This window comes from Corapipo altera, unplaced genomic scaffold (assembly GCF_003945725.1).
Source record: "Corapipo altera isolate COAL_440 unplaced genomic scaffold, ASM394572v1 78, whole genome shotgun sequence".
In the NCBI taxonomy this organism is placed as follows: Eukaryota; Metazoa; Chordata; class Aves; order Passeriformes; family Pipridae; genus Corapipo; species Corapipo altera.
In genome coordinates this window covers 5884362-5902521 of record NW_020884904.1, presented here as the reverse complement: position 1 = coordinate 5902521, position 18160 = coordinate 5884362, and the positions used below count along the sequence as shown (strand labels likewise).

General features: G+C 41.4%; 1 long non-coding RNA gene across 1 annotated transcript; it reads left to right on the top strand.

Annotated features, from left to right (window-relative positions):
* The first annotated feature begins 405 nt into the window (after positions 1-405).
* LOC113950956 lies at positions 406-12417 on the top strand. The gene is made up of 3 exons (XR_003528943.1): positions 406-1491; positions 3040-3108; positions 10401-12417. It is a non-coding gene; the product is annotated as an uncharacterized LOC113950956 (long non-coding RNA).
* The last annotated feature ends 5743 nt before the right edge of the window (positions 12418-18160 follow it).

Genomic DNA, 18160 nt, shown 5'->3' with positions numbered 1-18160 from the left:
CCGCGCGCCGCTGACGTCACCAGGGGCGGGATAGGGGCTGAGGGATATGAGGGGTGAGGGAGCGATGTAAGCGTCTGGCGGGTCCCTTATATCTTCTGAGGGAATGCTGGCGCTGTCCTTGCACCTCGGGACACAACTCGCGCCTTACACCCCGTGGCACTCTGTGCGAAGCTCTCCGTCGCAGTAAATCGCTGCCGTTCCCTCTCCGGGTGTGAGCTGCGATGTAGAAATTCGAAAATGTATTTTCGGGCACACTTCTTGTTTTTCCTGTTTCTTTTCACTCATTTGAGCCTTCAGACCCGGTTTTCCCTTCCTCTTAGGGGAGAAAAGTCTCAACATCCATAAGGATCAAACAATTTAGGAAACTTGCGCATCTGTGTAAGCTTAAGGTTTGATTCGTGTATTTCCATGCCTACCTGGTTTCTGGGTGGGGTTTTTTTGGCAATTATTTTCTGTATGCTCTAGGTGGTTGTTCTGCACTAGAAGTGCTCAGAAAATACTTAGAAAGGTTGTTTTTATTGGGTAGGTAAATGGTAGCTGTGATAGCAAATGCACTGCACTTCCTCTGAAATACCAATTTCTGGAATAAGCAGTGATGGTGTCTAAATACTGTGAGCCTGTGCTCCCATTTAAAGAGATGTATTGTTATGTACAAATTATTGAGGAACTTTTATCACTGTGCTTTGTGTTTCTGTTACTCTAATTTACAAGATAAGCATCTACAAGTTAATTTTTTTTTAAGAAATTGTTGCAATAGTTTATACTAATCAGAGGAAAAAATAAATTATTGTGGGATTTGCTCAGCCTAGGGAAGAAACTCAAAACTGCCACAGAGTTGAGACTTAATTATAATGAGTCTAAAGTGGTGGTTGAAATTGTAGCTTCTGGGTTATGCAGGTAAAATAAAATGGGGCTGTAAAATGTCCATGATGACATCTGTGGTAACAAAGCTGTTAAAGTAATAGGGCTGACACTACTTGGAAGTTTCCCTCTCTCTCAAGAAGATACTGTTACAGACTAGAAAATCATTTTCCTACGCTACAGTTCACTTTAGAAACAGAGTTTTGGGGTCAGTCAGCATTCTTTACCAGTTTCTTGACTGTCATTTTGGGCACCTGGAAGCACTACAGTTTAGTAAGCTGCAGGCAGTTTGTGGCCTGAAAGATGCCCAGATGTGGGAGAAGGAGGAGGATTGTGGGGGCTGAGGTCCCCTCTCCTGGGTCTCGCTCCCACCTGCTGTGCTGCCTGTGTGAGACTGGCTGTCCCTTGGGCACAGGGACCGCCCGCTATCTCCCCTCAGGAGCCATTGGCTCCAGTGCCCTCCTCATCCCATGCCTGGGGTCCCCTCAGCGACACCGTGGCAACAACGTTCTGAGAGGGTCAGGGATCCTCAGTGCCACCCCCTCGACACAGCGTCCCGTGCTGGGCAGTGGATGAGAGGGGGCGAAGCATCCGGACACGCCCCTGGCGAAGGGAAAGAGGGAAAGGGAGGTGAGCACTAGGACTGCCGACTGCCAAGCATTGCATGGACTCTTCTTCCCCGTGCCTCGGCTCTGCCCTTGGAGTGTGGAGAGCACAAAGCCCGAGGGAGAGACGGGCACCTGGGAGTGGGGATGGGTTTGGTCAGAGGTGCACCCTTACTCTTTGTCTGTATGAAGGACAAAGCTTTTGTGGTGCCTTGTTTGCCCATTCCAAGAAAGAGCTCTCTCTGCTTTGTTGGAAGAATTGGAGGCAGGTCCTTTGTGGGAACCTTCCAGCAGGTTTCCAGGAAGAACCTGCTCTTCTCAGATGCCTGCCAGAAGGTGGCTTGAAGGCACATTGCAGGGCAAGATGACATCACTGAACACCCAGCACAGCTTCCCCAAGGACAAGCTGTGGCAGGACCAACCTGAGCTTTGCTTGGAGGAGTGTCCTCATGGGACAAGGGGAGAGCAGTGACAGCCATTTACTGTGACTTCAGCAAGGCTGTGACACAGCCCCCCACAGTGTCCAGGCGGGTGAGGCATGGACAGGAGAAGATGATTCCTGTGCAGTGTGCCTTGTGCTTAGCAGAACAAATTGTGGGAAGTAAGGGCAATGACGCTCACAGCAGGAGGGATGATTTTTTTCCTTCTCCCCTGCCTCTGCTTCCTCCTCCCACTGTTCCTTGGCAACCTTGACCCTCCCAGCCATCCCACCTGGGTTATGGTAGGGTAGGATGTGCTTCCCAGGACCTGGAGCAGCAGGGCAGTGGCACAGGGAGGATCGCGCTTGGGACCCTGGAGGTGACCTGTTGGAGCTGCTTACCTCTATGCCCGCAGCTCAGCAGAATTTTCCTTGGATGCTGCCTTTGCAGAAGAGCTGGGAGATACTTAATACAGATGAGGGATGTTGTTCAGGCAGGTGGGTGGTGCCAGGGGGCTGGAGCAAAGCCCTGCTGCTGGTGGTGCCAGAGGTTTTGAGGCTGGTGTAGTGCACGTGCGTGCGTGGCCAGTGCAGCATGTCCATGTGCAGGGTGGGTGCAGTGAGGATCAGGGTGGCTGTTAGTTGGTTTTCCTGGAGATGCAACTGTTCTCCAGCTAGCTGTCTGCTCTAAAATAGTTGGGGTTATTCAGCCTGGAGAAGAGAAGGCTCCACTGAGATCATACAGCACCTTCCAGTACCTAAAGAGGGCCTACAGGAAAGCTGGAGAGAGACTTTTTTGCAAGGGCAGGTAGTAGGGTAACAGTGATAGGACAAGGAGAAATGGCTTTAAACTGCAGAAGGGTTGATTTAGATTTGAAAGAAGGAGGAAGTTTTTTACCTTGAGGGTGGTGAAACACTGGTGAAACAGATTGCCCAGAGAAGTTGTAGATGTACATTTAGATGTAGAGGTCATGTTGGATGGGCTCTGAGCAACCTCATCTAGTTGAAGATGTCCCTGCTCACTGCAGAGGGGTTGGACTGGATACTCTTTAAGGTTCCTTCCAATCCAACTCCTTCTATGATTCTGTGAGTTTGTAGTTTTAGAAACAAATAAGCAGCTGCTGAAAGATAATAATTTCTTTTTTCTTCTCACAGGCCCCATGCTGTTGTCAGGCCTGCTGCTTGAGTGGAGAAGATTTCAATGACAGCTTTAACTGTTTTAAGGTTGTTTTCACCCTCTCCCAATCACAAGCTGATAAGTACTGTAGCCTAGTTAGTCGTGCTACTTATTTTTCTCTCTCCAAAAACTATGTGGCTATTTCATGTCAGGCTCCTTTAACTGCTTTAACTGAAGGGTGGAGAACCTCTGGGTAGGGTGGATCCCCAGCTTTCTGGGACTCTGTCAACAACCCCTCCAATGATGGTAACTATTAAACTGTGCTAAGGCACATGGAAAATGAGGTGATTGGTAACAGCCAACATGGCTTCACCAGGGCAAATCATGTCTGACAAATTTACTTTAGTAACACAGAAGGAGATGTGTTCAGAGAAACAGGCACAATCTTCCCTCTAAAATACTTTGAGTTAGAACTGGGGCAAGACCCATAATATATTCAGAAGGCAAGTATAGAGTAAGTTGAGGGAGAACTGTTCTAAAGGTGTAGAAAAGTATTAATACTGGTACAGGACACGAGGATAATTTTAGACTTGAAGCAACATGGAGAAGTCACAAAGAGAAGACAGAAGAGGAATGATATCTTGTGTAAGAAGGAGGTAAGACTTATAAGCTGGTACAAGCAATTTTGGTACTCTTAACTGAAGAGAGGGTGCCTTGAAAATGAGATGATAATAACGGACACCAAGAAAAACAGGAAGTAAAAAGTAGGGTACTGTGGTTGCAGCAGGAAGTGTATCACTTACAGCACTTTTTTGGCTTCTCATTTCCAGTAATGGAAATACTCTTTAAAAGTAGAACAGAAAGTCTTGTGGTAATGGACATATAGGGCATATGTATGACACAAATCTCACATGCAGCAAGAAATAATACAATGTCTCATTAAAGGAAAAGGTAGCACTTGATTTCTGATGCAGTTTTTATTTGATTTCCCATGCAAATCAATATTTCTTTACATTTTATTGTATTTTTTTTAACTTATCTGCAGTTTCTATAATGCCATTCTCTCCACAAAGCAGATAAGTTGTATCTGAATTTTTGGCAAAGGCTAAGTATCAACCAGATATTTACAAGATTGTGGTAGTAATTTTAAGAAATGGCTGTCTTTTAAAATTATATCTGCTTCTGTCTTGTCATAATTATATGTGTGCGATTATCACTCAGTTATTGCAGGGCAAAAAGGAGCAGTCAACATGTGGCCTTTATTCTTGTGGTGTTTAGGGGTTTGGGGACTTTATTTACTGTTATTTTTTATAAACCTTGGACTAACATGGGGTGGAGAGAAGTCAGCAGTGACGTTTCCCAGGAATTTATACAAGGTCTCTGTGCTTCAGTGTTATCATAGATGTTCCCAAAGGGGGGTACAAAATGATGTGAGAAAGTTTGCTGATGAGGTAATTACCTAGAGCAATAACATTGCAAGTAAACCTTTTACTCTGGATCTGCAGAGTATCTGATGATACTCAGTAGTTGAGTGATGAAGCAATAAATTATATGTTAGTAATGTAAACTGATTTGCCTTGAAGAAATGGCAGTCTTGGCTTTTTTAACCCAAAATGGCAAGCTTTGGACTGCTCAGATTGTGGATGTGTAATAAGAAGGTTCTGTGAAAACATTAGTGCAGTGCTTAGTGGAGGTCGAAACAGCAAGTATTAGGAGGAATGGAATTGTTAGGAAAATAATAGTATGAAATGAAAAGAATTGTTATATTGTGGCATAAATCCATCGTACATCTCTATGGTAAGTGTGACATAAAGGTCTACTCTTGTAAACTAAAGAGTGGCATGAGGAAGGCAAATAGAAATTGTCACTATTTTTCGTAACACAGGAAAAAAAGCAATGCAATCATGTGGCAGATTCAGAGGTACATGCTGAACATTGCTGCCTGTCTTCCCTTTGTATTGCATGCTACAATTTCTCAACCATCATCTGCTCTTTGAATTTATCCTACCTTTTGGATTGCAAATCAGAGTTAAAGTATAAGCTTTCTAACTGCTTTGTGGAGAAAGATGAGGTAGGATCTGGTTTATCTTTAAGAGATTAAAGTCCAGGGCACACTTTTCCCTTTCCTATGCATGTTGTGAAAAGCACAGTTTTGCTCTTTAGGCACTGTGGATGGAAAGTGCTATTACCTTGTGATGCTGTGAATTGTACAAGTCAAAGGTCTGCCTTTTCCTTTAGGTTTTTAGGTGTGCACCCTCATTAAGTTCACAGATGACACTAAGTTCAGTGGGAGTGTTGATCTGCTGAAGGGTAGGAAGGCTCTGCCTGTCGTTCCTGATGAGAGTTTATCTTTAATTGCAAGACCGAGTCTATGTTTTCCCCTGCTACTCTTCTGTGGGGAATGTGCTGAAGACTGAATCTTTGAGTCAAAGGGTAGCAAGAGCATTTTGGTCTGGAAGCCATTTCCCTAGTCTTTCTAGATCCTGCCCAGTGTGAAGCACTCTTTTATCTTCTGTTACATCTGATTGCATACGAAATGAAAAGTACGTGTTTGTGGACATCTGTGGAACGGTGCTGACAGCTTTGGAAATTGAAAAGAAAACACCCAAGTGTATCTCTGTGCTTGGTGGAACAATGAGTTATAGACTGCATGTGTATTTGTTTCTCACACTGAAAAAAAGAAAAAAGTATTTATTAAAAAGTATTGTTGATGTCCTTGTTGGGCCCTAACATTATCTCGTTCCTGAAAAACTTGCTGAGGAAATTTGAATGTTACTGGAAATGGGAGGATATGGTTGCAAGTTCTGCTCCATCCTGTGTTGTTTTGGACCCTGGCCATCAGGAAACATTTTGTCTATCTCAGAGATGAAACACTTTCTATTCAGAAGTATTATTATGAGCAAGATGTGTAAATAATCTGTGGCAAGGAGCTACTTTGTTACAGAAAGGGACATCATCCCAACTTTTCTTTCCTTTGATGAAATTTTAAAGAGAGATTTCTACAAAAGATGTGCCGGAGGGGAATTTGCAAGGTTTGCATTGACCTACATAAACCTTAGCTGAACATAAAAGTAGCTTAAAAGTTGTTTCACTCTGTTTCTGTCTCCCTTTGTACTTTATCAACCACTGATCTTTATTCTTTGTTAATTCATACATGTTTAATGCAGCATTACAAATATTTTTCCTCACTTCCAAAACTAGTCATAAAAATAAGATTGGGTGAGAATATTTGAAAGAGCATTGTTTGTAATTGCCTCTGCTGAAAATGGAAATACAGTCTTCTACCTACCACAGAGGAATGGAAATAAATCATAATGCAAGTGCTTTCAAAAGCAATTACATATCCTGGAGTAGGAAAACTAACAGATCAGTGTAACATTTTGTTGCATAGCTCGAGGTTTATTTCAAAAGATTAATTCTATGTAGACATTTAATTTTGTATCTGAACTAGTAATTTTACTGAATGTATCTAATTTGGATGAAAAGTTAGGTGATTGGCCTGATCAATTCGTGGCGTGGGGAGGAGGGGGCGAAAGCAGGCGAAAGACGGTTGGAAGCAAAGGGAACAGAAAACATTGTGGAGAAAGAAAACCAAGATTGCCACATACTCCTGCAACTAACAGTCTCAAGAATATGTTTTTGCAGAACCAGAAATTAAATAAGGATAGAAAGAGAATAGTCATGCCTTTAAAATAATTTTGGAAACCCAACATGAATTAACTGTGCAACTAAATGACCATCACATTATAATTTCTTCTTACAGGCAGTTTCAGTATTAAATATTTTATGGTGGTTAGTGTTCATACTTAGTTTGTGAAATAGGGAAATATTAAGCCAAGAGTTCCATAGATTGTGAAGCAAAGAAGTTATTACAGGTTGTGGAGCAACAGCCACACTGGATATAAAAAGCCAATAAAATTCAAAACCTGTTGATACAACTTAGAAGTGGAAAAACTGCCCTGGGAACCAACACCTAAGATCTTCCTAGCGTTGGTTAGCTACATGCTGCCTAGTTTTCTGGTGTTGACACTGGATTAAAGGCAGCTAATACAGCCTTTCTTGATGGCATTTGCTGTGGTTGCTGCAGTGTTTACAGTTGTGAAAGGGAGTGGAGATGGAAATATCTGAGAGACAGACTGAGCTGTAAAATAGAGGAGGACAACAACAATAATTCTTCTGGACCTTATTTTCCTTACTTATGTTGTCACATCTTCTGGCCTCACTCCCACATCCTTCTGTATTTTATACCCTCCCCCAATAAAAATGTAACATACAAGGTAAAAGTTTTCATCAGTCTATCTGAAAGTGCTCTACAATTGTTCCTTGTTGTAAAAGTGTTATCAAACTCCTTCTGTGAGCCTCAAGATGCAAGTGTATAGTTTCAGTTAAGAAATGGCCATTACCAGGGGAGTGGAAGGCATGTCTCACAACAGTCCCTTTTCATCTCTCCTCTGGTCTGTCTGAGCCTCTCACTAAAGCTTCTTGTTCAAAGGAACACAGGGAGACCCTTCAAACCCTTCTGAAGGGTCATCTTTCCCCAACCTATCCAAAAAATCATGCAGTCTCCATGCTGAGTGGAATGACTGACTCTACTTGCAAAGATGGAAACAAATATTATTTCTTATGTTATTTTTAAATTAATACTATTTTATGATGTTTTAAGGAACTTTACCAACTGAAGAGACTGCACAAATTTGTTTTAGATACTCGCAGTCCTAAGACTTTATCATCTGGTAAAGGTGAAACTTCCTTCATATTCATCACTGGAGATATAGGGTCCCTCATAGGGCTCAAATTTTAGGCAACAACTGATGTCTTGCATCAAAATATTCTGACTTGCATACCACTAAGTGCGACCAGTAGACTGCAGTTAAGTTATTTATTAATTTCAAGGTTTTCAAAGTCAGTGAAGATATCAGCATCAGATTCTTTTAAATCCTCCTTTAATACAACAGTCCAAAACATTAATTTCCAGTGCTTAATGATCACAGAGGGACATACGGTTTAAACATGGCTTTAAAAAAAAAAAAGCTTTCAATACAAGCTTTACCTCTGTCATCACATCTGTCTGCCTTTTGCCATTAGGCAGGCAGTGTATTTACCTTTGAAGTCCTAAGTTTGCAAAGGTGCCAGTCATGCTCTATTAGTGCTCCCTAATCTCCATGCGTGCACTTAGTTGAGAGAATAATGCAATATTTGTTCTTTAATTTTAAACTAATGGTTTCTAATGAGTGGCAGGGTCTTCAATGTTGTAAAAGTCTGTTTTCATCTTAAATGACTGGGGCTGGGTTGCTAAAATGGTAGATGGTGAAATAACCTAGCACACTTATTTCAGTTTCCCTAATCTATATAATTAATTAATTGAGGGAAAAAATTAAAAATGTGGAAAAATGTTATTCACTAACTCCAAACAGTGAATTCTCTGAACTGTGATATCTGAAAGGAGATTAAAGTATTTCTGAAGTAATTTAGGGTTAAAAGGGACTTTCTGGAGACAATCTAATACTTACAGAAGAGCCTGTGGGAAGCTGAATATCTGAGCTCTGGTCTTAACCACATCCCAACGTGTGGCCTGGTTTTTAGGGGCTAAATATACTCCAGGGTTTGCTGCAAATCCCCTTTATTGAGTGGTCAGATGGAATGTTAACAAATTACATTATGATACCCACTGTCACAGAAACAGATACTTTAAGCTTTTTGCTCTGGTTCTTTCTGTTCAATCTTCCTTCCTTCCTTCCTTCCTTGCTTCCTTCCTTCTTCTGAATACAATGCATAATACCTTTTAAGACTGGCCATAACAGATTCCAAACTCCCAGGGATGTTTTAATTATCCATGGGATCAACCCTGTCAATTTTGGTGCAACTAGAAAATGAGTAAAGCTTAATTTCTACTAAAATCAGATTAAAGAAGGATTCTTTAAATGCCTTCAGTGTAAGCCCTCTACAGCTGTCAAGCTATCTGTCCTTTTCCTTAGAAAACAGTGCATTGACTCCATGAGCTCATGAAACTGTGATGTGAGAAAAAATAAGGATGTAGGAGTGGTGTATTTGAGAACAGGATTTTTAGACTATTTTAGCCAATTGCATTGCATTTGTGATTGCAATAAATTTAGGGAAAAAAAAACAACCCATCTGTTTCACATCTGTACCTTCTCCCTTTAGTGAAAGCTGTTATGCATACTTAAAAATACCCAGGGAATTCTCTAAAGGGCTGGATATGTTTCATATATTTTCGAGGTTGAAAAAAAGTCGACTTCTTGTCTGTCTTCAGAACAAGCTATTAAAGTCTCTCTCAACCAAAAAGAGAGGTCAGGGATGATCAGTACTGTGTATTCTCTGCTGCTCTAGAAAGATGTTCCAGAACCACTGCATGGTTGGGCCATTTTATAAGACTAGCATGTTAATCATTATTCAGGTTTTAAATGTCACCAGGTTTTAGAAAAATACTGGCTTTTCTGACTTAAACCTTGTGGATTTTAATATTGGATAGGAGAAGGGCACTTTACTTCACAGTCTCACAACTGAGAGTTGGACTTGTTTTTAATAATGTGAGACTAAGGAGGACAGGATGCCCTTGCTAACAGAATGTACAAATAGCTGGAGGATCTAACTTTTCATTAGTGTGGTATTTTAACACAAAGCTTTCACAAGTTAGGGATTCAGCCAGAAACCTTTGGAAGATGCCAAAACACTGCAGGTGGATTCCTCCACTGGTTTTAGTGGGAGGAAGCAAAGATAATTTTGGGGGTTTAAGGCCATGCTTTCAGTGAAACTACAGCAGAATTTCCATTGATTTAAACACAAAACCAAGATCATGCTTAATGCCATGCTTAATGATGGATTCCTGACTTGAATGATTAATTTCTGCTCTCCCCAAACACTATACAGTATTCTAAGAGAAGTAATATTTACAGGTTCCATATATACAGTTCAATATTTTTTTTCTGAAAGGCTTGGGATTTAGTTAAATATTCACTTCTATTAGAAGTAATGTTTGCAAGTGACATATACACAATTAAATATTTTTTTTTTCTGAAAGGTTTGAGATTTAGTTAAAATGAGGTAGCTGAAAATGTTTCCATTTAGTAATTTCTAAGAGTCATTAGACCATTCTATACTTTCACCACACGCGCACATTAACTTAAATACTTGCTGCACTCTTAGATTGGTATCATGGGCAGAATTACCCAATGGCACTTCTGAAGTATAATTCCTTTATCTATATTTCTCAAGCAAAGGCCAATTACTATTCAAAACTTCATATTACAATTATATTTGGAAAATAAGCAGTTTTCTGAACATTAATACTTCCAATTGCTTCAGTACTGCCTGTGCTCTGCTTACTTAGGACAAAGTGCTGTATTTCTCTGTAGCCTGATGTGTCACTGTTTCATTGCAGAAGGATGACTGTGGATCCCAAGAAGGTTTGCTGACAGCTGATTTCTCTGACACCTTGGAAGACAAGAAAGGGCATTCCCAACATGTTCTGCACACCTACACCTGGGTGCACAAGCTCAATTGAGACAAAGTTCACGATACATTCGGTAAAATTATTCTGATGGATGGAGTATCCACAAAGACTGGGTTTGTAACGAGGCCAGAAATGTGTGGTGTGACAATCAGCTGTCCTCCTCCTGGAAGTTTCTCAGTGAGCTGTGCATGCATGAACACACATTTCTTTTTTTTCTGTGTCAAGTTGTTTGAGTTGTGACATGTATTAATGTTGTTGGCTTCTAATGTTGTTGGGTTCTTTCCGCTGGGGGCTGACTACTGCCATCCCATTGGAAAAGTTTTCCACCAAACTCAGAAATAACTTTCATTAAAACTCTATCCAGACACCCTCAAGCATGGGTGTCTTTCTACTCATGAATGTAAGCAGCAAAGAAAAGCAATAAATCCCTTTAAATAATGTGCCAGTGCTCTACTGTTATGTAACTGTCATTCCTAAGTAAAAGATGCCTATTTACCAATTAAAAAATAATGGCAAGGATTTAAGGGATTTTAAATTAATTCTGCTGCTTCCAGAATATCTATTAGATAAAATCTGTTGAATTTGGATTATTGACCCTTAACTTGAAAACTGTTTTTACAAATGTTCTCCAGGAAATACATTGAGTACTTAAGTTCCCCTATGAAAACCACAAAAAACTGTATACCAAAATACAAGGATTAAGGGCCAGAGCCATGACACATTAAGACTTGGACAGGGATATGAAAACACCTCATTGAATGTACTTGATAGGAAAATTTCACCAATATACACACCGTTTGACTACAAATAAATACAGGACATAAGGAATTGTTCAATTTTTTTATGATAGTAGAATATTTTCATTGCCTTGAAATGCTTAAAGAACTGTGAAGTTGTGTTACTGATGAACATAGTGTTACTACGAGAAGCTTCACGCAGTTAACTTATACAACAAAGGAAACACCAGATTTTGTCAGGGAGGACTTGGATCGTCCATGGAGCTGCAGGAATTTGGGCAGCTGGGAGAAGACCCTGTAGCCTCTTTCTTAGCAGCCTTCCAAAGAGATCACCGTGGAAGTCTCTTGTGCAAGACTCCTGCAGGTAGTGCTGGTCTGTTTGTTTTAAACTCTTTGATACAGGATAATTCAAGTGGGTAGTCAATATGAAGTTTTATCATCCTCTGTCCTTGGATGTCTCATTAAGCATGACTTGCTGTCACTGGGATTTTAAATGCCAGAAGGCTTCTCAATTACCTCAATTATCTTTGCCCAAGGAATGATTGCTATTTCCAGGCACGCATCCTGTTGCCCACAGTTTCTCACTCAGGTTTTTCTGGCATCATTCTTACATTAATAGCCCTTACACCTTACATTAATAGCCCTTACCTCAGCATGCTACAGACTAACAACTATCCCACGGTACCTCCTGAGCACACTGCAGCACTGACACAGTTCCTGCATGGGTTCTCTAACTCTCCTGCTTCCACTCTATTCTAGGAACTTTCGGAAGCTTCATTTTATTTAAAACCCTCAAATTATAGAAATCGTGCATATCACATAGAACACATTCTACCCGAAAAACATTTATTGAAATTTCTTCTCTGATTAAATAGACCATCTGTAAAAGGGAGTTATATGGGGGAAAAAAAGTAGATTAAAAAGTTATCACAAAGTATTTACAGAAAAACGAAGAGTGAAATGTGTCAAATTGTTTCTGTTCAGTTCCCTGTTCTAGTAGCTCATCTGGACATAACTTATTTGATAAAATATGGGTGAACATGAAAAATATTTTATGAATTTCAAATGTATGCCCTGTCATGCCATTTTGTACAGAATGTTGCCTAAACTGTGTGAGACATACAGTTTCAGTGCCAAGATCTGTAGTAATATTTTGGCTTCTAATGCCTAAATTCCCATTTACTGAAGCAGGACCTGGGTCCTAAGAAATAAACCCAACACAATATTTTACTTACACTTGAAATTATCACCAGCTGGTTTTGTGGTTTTTATTGTAGAACAGAATTTTCTTGTTATATTTAATCCTTAAATGTGTAACATATATATAGTCAGCTGATATTGTATAGATCTTGAGAGCCATATGCAGACCTTAGACATGCTGAAAACATATGCAAACTGTTGCATAACAGTGAAACAACAAAAACATAACCACAGCCTAATTTTTCTTTCATTCATTACTAACACTGATATCCCCTTTCTCCCTGAAAGAAATTCACAGCGAAATATTAACAGGAACATACTGTTGACTAAACATCTAGGGATCTAAGTAAGAGCCATCTAAGCTTGGATAAACACTGAGACACTAAGAAAAAAAAAAGTGAGTATTAGAGTTCAAAATTACCAAAAAAAAGGCACTGAAAGAGTAATCTAGGAAATTATACTGAATTTTCTAAAGTTGTCGTTTTTGAGGAAGTAATACAGTCTTTTGCTTTCTTTAGGAGTAAAAAAAGAACCTGTCTCCCTCTGCTGGTTTTTAGGGAAAATAAAAAAGTTTGTAGATACTAAAAAAGTCCTAGCTGAACTTTTGATACAAATCATCAGTTGTTCCAGAATTAGATCTTAAAACTTCTTGCCTTCAAATACACAGGGGTCACCTTGAGGACATCAGTGTATTGATTAGCTGAGGATCGGTAGACTTTTGTAGTATTTATTCTGGTTAACCATAGTTTCTCAGTATATTTAACAATTTCTTTATGTTAAGATAAATTTAAGCTGTTTTGCCTTTCATTCAAACATCCTGAAGAGCAGCCTAACATTGGAGTCGTAGATGTAGATGCATAATTTTCCTTTCCTGCATAGTCTGAATTTTTGCACTTTACAATTCAAATGAAGCCTTTTCTCTTTCACAGATGAGCTTCTAAACTGCTCCATAGCTGTAAGGCACAGGTCATAAGGCTTTTGAAGACCCACACACACAAGAATGGCTACAGCATTGAGCACAGCTCGCTGGCTGTGACAAGCGCAGGAGGGTTCTTTGGGATTGCAGTGGTGAGGTTGGCTGCTCCCTGCTCCAGGGGTTGCTCACACCTGGCTGCCACGCAGCGATGCGCTCCCCGCCCCTGCCGAGCTGTCACCTCGCGGGGCCATTCCCCCAGAGCGCTCCACGAGGCGGTGAGACACCCACACGTGGTGTGTGCCACGGAGAGTGTATCAGCGGGTGAACTTTGTGTTGCAATCTGCATCCCCGATGAACGAATGCTCGGGAATTTCCACGCTGCACGAAGTGAGCACCGCGTTCTGGAACACGTCATGGATTCTGCGAAAATCTTTTTGTCCTTGGTAGGATACGCTGCGTCTTCCTACTGTCAGAGGAAATGTATTTGTCCTTTAATAATCCCTGTGCTCCTACTAACAATTTCTCGTTCAGAAAAAGGATACTCTAACAATAGGCATCAAGTTTATTCCTTCCAGTTAAAGGCAAGTAGCAATTCCAGTAGTTCAATTGAGGCATTCATCTGTTAAATCTGAAGAGCTTACCTGAAAGCATTTTAGACTGAGAAGAAAATTAAGGAAATTTTGTGTTTAAAATGGGTTGTTTTGGGGGTTTTATGTGTTGTTCCTTTTTGTTTTGATGGGAGGTGTTTTGTTTGGGGGGTGGGGGAGGGTGGTTTGTTTCTTGTTTTGTTTTGTTTTATTTTGATTTTGTTTTTTATTGTTATTGTCACCAAAACACATTTGTTAAGCTTTGTTATACATAGCCATCCTTTTGGTCTAGGTATACATCAAGCTTCCTTGTATCCTAAGTGTTGTTTTAAAAGGCATCTGCTAGCTGCAGTTTGTTGCATTTCCAGTTAATGCCAGTGTCAGTGTTGTTAGTTACACAAGTTGATTTGATTTTTGCATATGTTGTGTGGGAATGCTTTGGGATGTTTGAGTATCAACATAGTAAGCACGGCGCTTACTTTCTCCAAATATTTGACCAAAGTCTCTCGTTTATTCTGCCTGTGTTATGCAATTTAAATTTTCATAAGAATGGTACTTAGTAACTTGTGGGTTTTTTGCAAGATACAGCTTTACCCAGTGTCTCCTGAGAGCTACTGTGGCATTTGGTCAGTGTATCACAGACAAGACACACAGCAGCAAGGCAGTGAGCCTGCTAAGACACACATATTGTGCACTGCTTTTACACAGGTGTATTAATAACTTCCTGTATGAGAAATACTTTAAAACTGATGTCATGTTTGCATGCGGGACTGTGTAACTTGTAATCATCCATTCCTAAGCAAGTCTGCAGGCTATGCCATTGTTCCCTTCCTTGATTCAACTCTCTAGGGTATAGAGTCACTCTACCTGGAACCTGAGCTTCCAATGCCAATCAATTCTCACTCGAGAGTTATTTTGGCAGAGCTATTTTGGCTGCCCAGTTTGGAGAACACTACATCTGATATACAAATGCTGTTTCTAAAACTGGCTGGTACTGGCTTTAGAGTGCACCCAGTAATCAGTACCTATGCAACGTGAATTTAACTGAGAAACAATGAAATCAGAAGCAAAAGTACTGATGTTGCTCTTCAGTGTAAGGTGCTGGCCTGCATCAACACTAGGGAAGTGATTGTCCGCTGTACTCGGCACTGATGAGGCCACACCTCAAATCCTGTGTCCAGTTCTGGGCCCCTCAATTCAGGAAAGACATTGAGGTTCTGGAGCATCTCCAGAGAAGGGCAACAGAGTTGCAGAAGGATCTGGAGCACAAGTCCTGTGAGGAGCAGCTGAGGGAGCTGGGGGTGTTTAGCCTGCAGAAAAGGAGGCTCAGGTGTGACCTTATCGCTCTCTACAACTACCTGAAAGGAGGTTGTAGCCAGGTGGGGGTTGGCCTCTTCTCCCAGGCAACCAGCGACAGGACAAGAGGAAATGGCCTCAGGCTGTGCCAGGGGAGGTTCAGGTTGGACATCAGAAAGAATTGCTTCACTGAAAGGGTGGTCAGGCATTGGAGTGGTGGAGTCACCATCCCCGAAGATGTTCAAGAAATGACTGGACGTGGCATTTAGTGCCATGGTCTAGTTGACAAGATGGTGATTGGTCAAAGACTGGACTTGGTGATCTTGGAGGTCTTTTCCAACCTTAATGGTTCTGCGAAAGCAAATGAAGGAATAGCACATTCAGTTTGTGTTCAGAATAATAAAAGGAAATCAATACCTATTTAACATAAAGTATCTTTAGAACATTTTTAAAGAAAACAAAAGAGATAATGCTAAAAAGCATGGGTTTAAATTATTAAAATAAATGCAGAATAGAGGAAAAATTTCTGACAAGAATGAAATCATTTCTAAGGAAAGACATGGAAGGTTCTCACAGTTATTGTGGCACTGGGAGGCAGGCTTGATAATAGTCTAAAACTCTGCACTAATCCACAGAATGAACCAAATCATCTTTCCTATCTCAACTAGTACAATTCATATTTGACCTGCTTGTACTGTCACATATTGGGTAACCTGATGGAGATTGATCAGTCAAAGAGTCATGATTGTAGAATCATAGAATTATAGAATGGCTTGAGTTGGAAGGGACTTAAAGATCATATTATTTCCAACATGATCTTGTTGAAATTGTTGGATGTTGCAGCTGCCTTTTGTTCAGTATAACCAGATTAATGCTCCTTTGGTTAGAGACGGATGAAATACTGACAAATGGTTGTCCCAAGGCTAAACCATGTGGCCAGTGAGTTGGAGGTGTAATTGGGAGCAATTAATGTGACCTGCATGTGAAGGGGAAAGCAGCATAAGCACCATGGTACTTATTTGCACCAGGAGCTGCTGGTCTTTGACAATCCCGGTAAGAAAGGCGCTGTGCCTCTGTGAACTATCATTTGAACTGCTATTTATTACAACCAGCACTATGAGGAAAGAGAGGATAGCACAGATAATCCTACAACCCTATACATGCTGGGAACCCTCAGCTGTGCAGCATCAAGTGGGCACAGCACGCTCCACAGAACCCATCCCTGGAAAAGGGTTTCCCATGTCAGGTGTTACAGGATTCTCTTGCAAGACAATAATTCTGTCCATTATTTCTACTGACAAACAGAAAGGGTGTTGACATGGGAACATCTTGCTGCACTTTTGGATTGGGAACATCTTGCTGCACTTTTGGATAAAGCCAAGGACCCGCAGATGGTGCAATCACTGGTACCAAGTGGGAGCTGCCTATAAACTCGGTATAATGGGCTACAAAGTTTATCCTGTGGCCAAGGGAGACAAAACAGGTCTGAAGGCCAGGCAGTGTAGCACAGTCTGATTGTTATGTGGGTCGCTAACTCCTCCAAACACAGTGCTCTTGGGGCCAGGATCACCACAGGAGCCCAGCAGAGGAGGTGGTCAGGAGACATGACTGTCAGGAGAAAGATTCTAAAATGCAGTCTGAAAAGAAGGTATATTTGGACAGACAGTCTGGAAAGAAACCTGGAGCTTGAGAGAAAAGTAGTTTTCTTCTACTGTATTCAAAACTGGAGCAGAATTGGCTTATTGATTGTCAATACTGGAATGGCACTAGAAAGGATTGATATCTCCTCTTAATAACTGACAGCCTGAAAAAAGTCAGATCACAAGGGTAGTAAGAACTCTGGTAATTTTTTTTAATCTGTGTAATTAAAGAGTCATGCCTATGATGCTTCTCCAGGAACACATTTTGTGTCAGCCTTCCAAGTTTACATTTTGCTCTTGTTGAAATCACCTGCAAGGGCTTTCATTGACCTTACTGGTGCCAGGTCAAGATTTATTCAATAGAGAATGCTTAGATGCTATAATGGTGGGGCTTATATGCAATCACACAGAATCACAGTCAGCAATGTATTTCTGACTAATTTTTGTTAATTCATTTATATGACACTTTTTCATGTGTCTTCTACGCTTCATTAAGTGTTTTGTATTTTTCAGAATTTCGGTGTGCTAAAAGTGCTGAATAAAATACTGAAGTCTTAGCTTATTTTAAGTAGTGTCCCCTGAGTGGACGGAATATAAAGTTATTCCCTCTGGAACTCTTTTACATCTACATTACAAATCATATTGTTACTTTTAAATGCCCACGACAACTTTTAATTTGATCTTATGAAAGGCCCATTGTCTAAACTTTGTATAAAATCCCACATGCAATACTTTTGGGCATACCCAACGCAGTATGTTCTTTTGAAGCTATTGTGAAGGTCAAACCAAAATATTTGGTCTTTTTTTGAAAAGCCTTGGTATGTCAAGAAGGTTGGAGCTGACAGCCGGGATCTGCCCGTGCCGGATAAGAAGTTTCGTAAGTTAAACCGAGCAAAATTCTGTGTAGTGGAACAGAACAGAATGCAGCGGAACAAACCACCGGGGTCGGCAACTGGCGAGCGGTGAAAGCATTTATCCCTCCAGCCAAGCCCCCTGTGCCGGGGGCTCCTCCAGCGCCACTCCCCGGCCCCGCCGCGCCCCGGCCCTTCCCCCGCTCCCGGCGGCTGAGGAAGTCCATTGTGTCCGCGGCCCCCCCGCCCCCGACGGACATTTCTGGTGCGTTGAGCAAGTTCCCAGCCGTGCCGCGCATTCCTGGGAAGATCGGGCGATAAGGGGAGGAAATGACGGAGAGTCACCCCAGCGCCACCACCCGGCCCCCGCGGCCCAGGGGCTCGGCCACCCTCGCCTTGGGGCCGGACCCCCGGGCGGGGCCGGGCGGGCCGGGGGCGGGGCGGGCCCAGGTGAGGCGGGG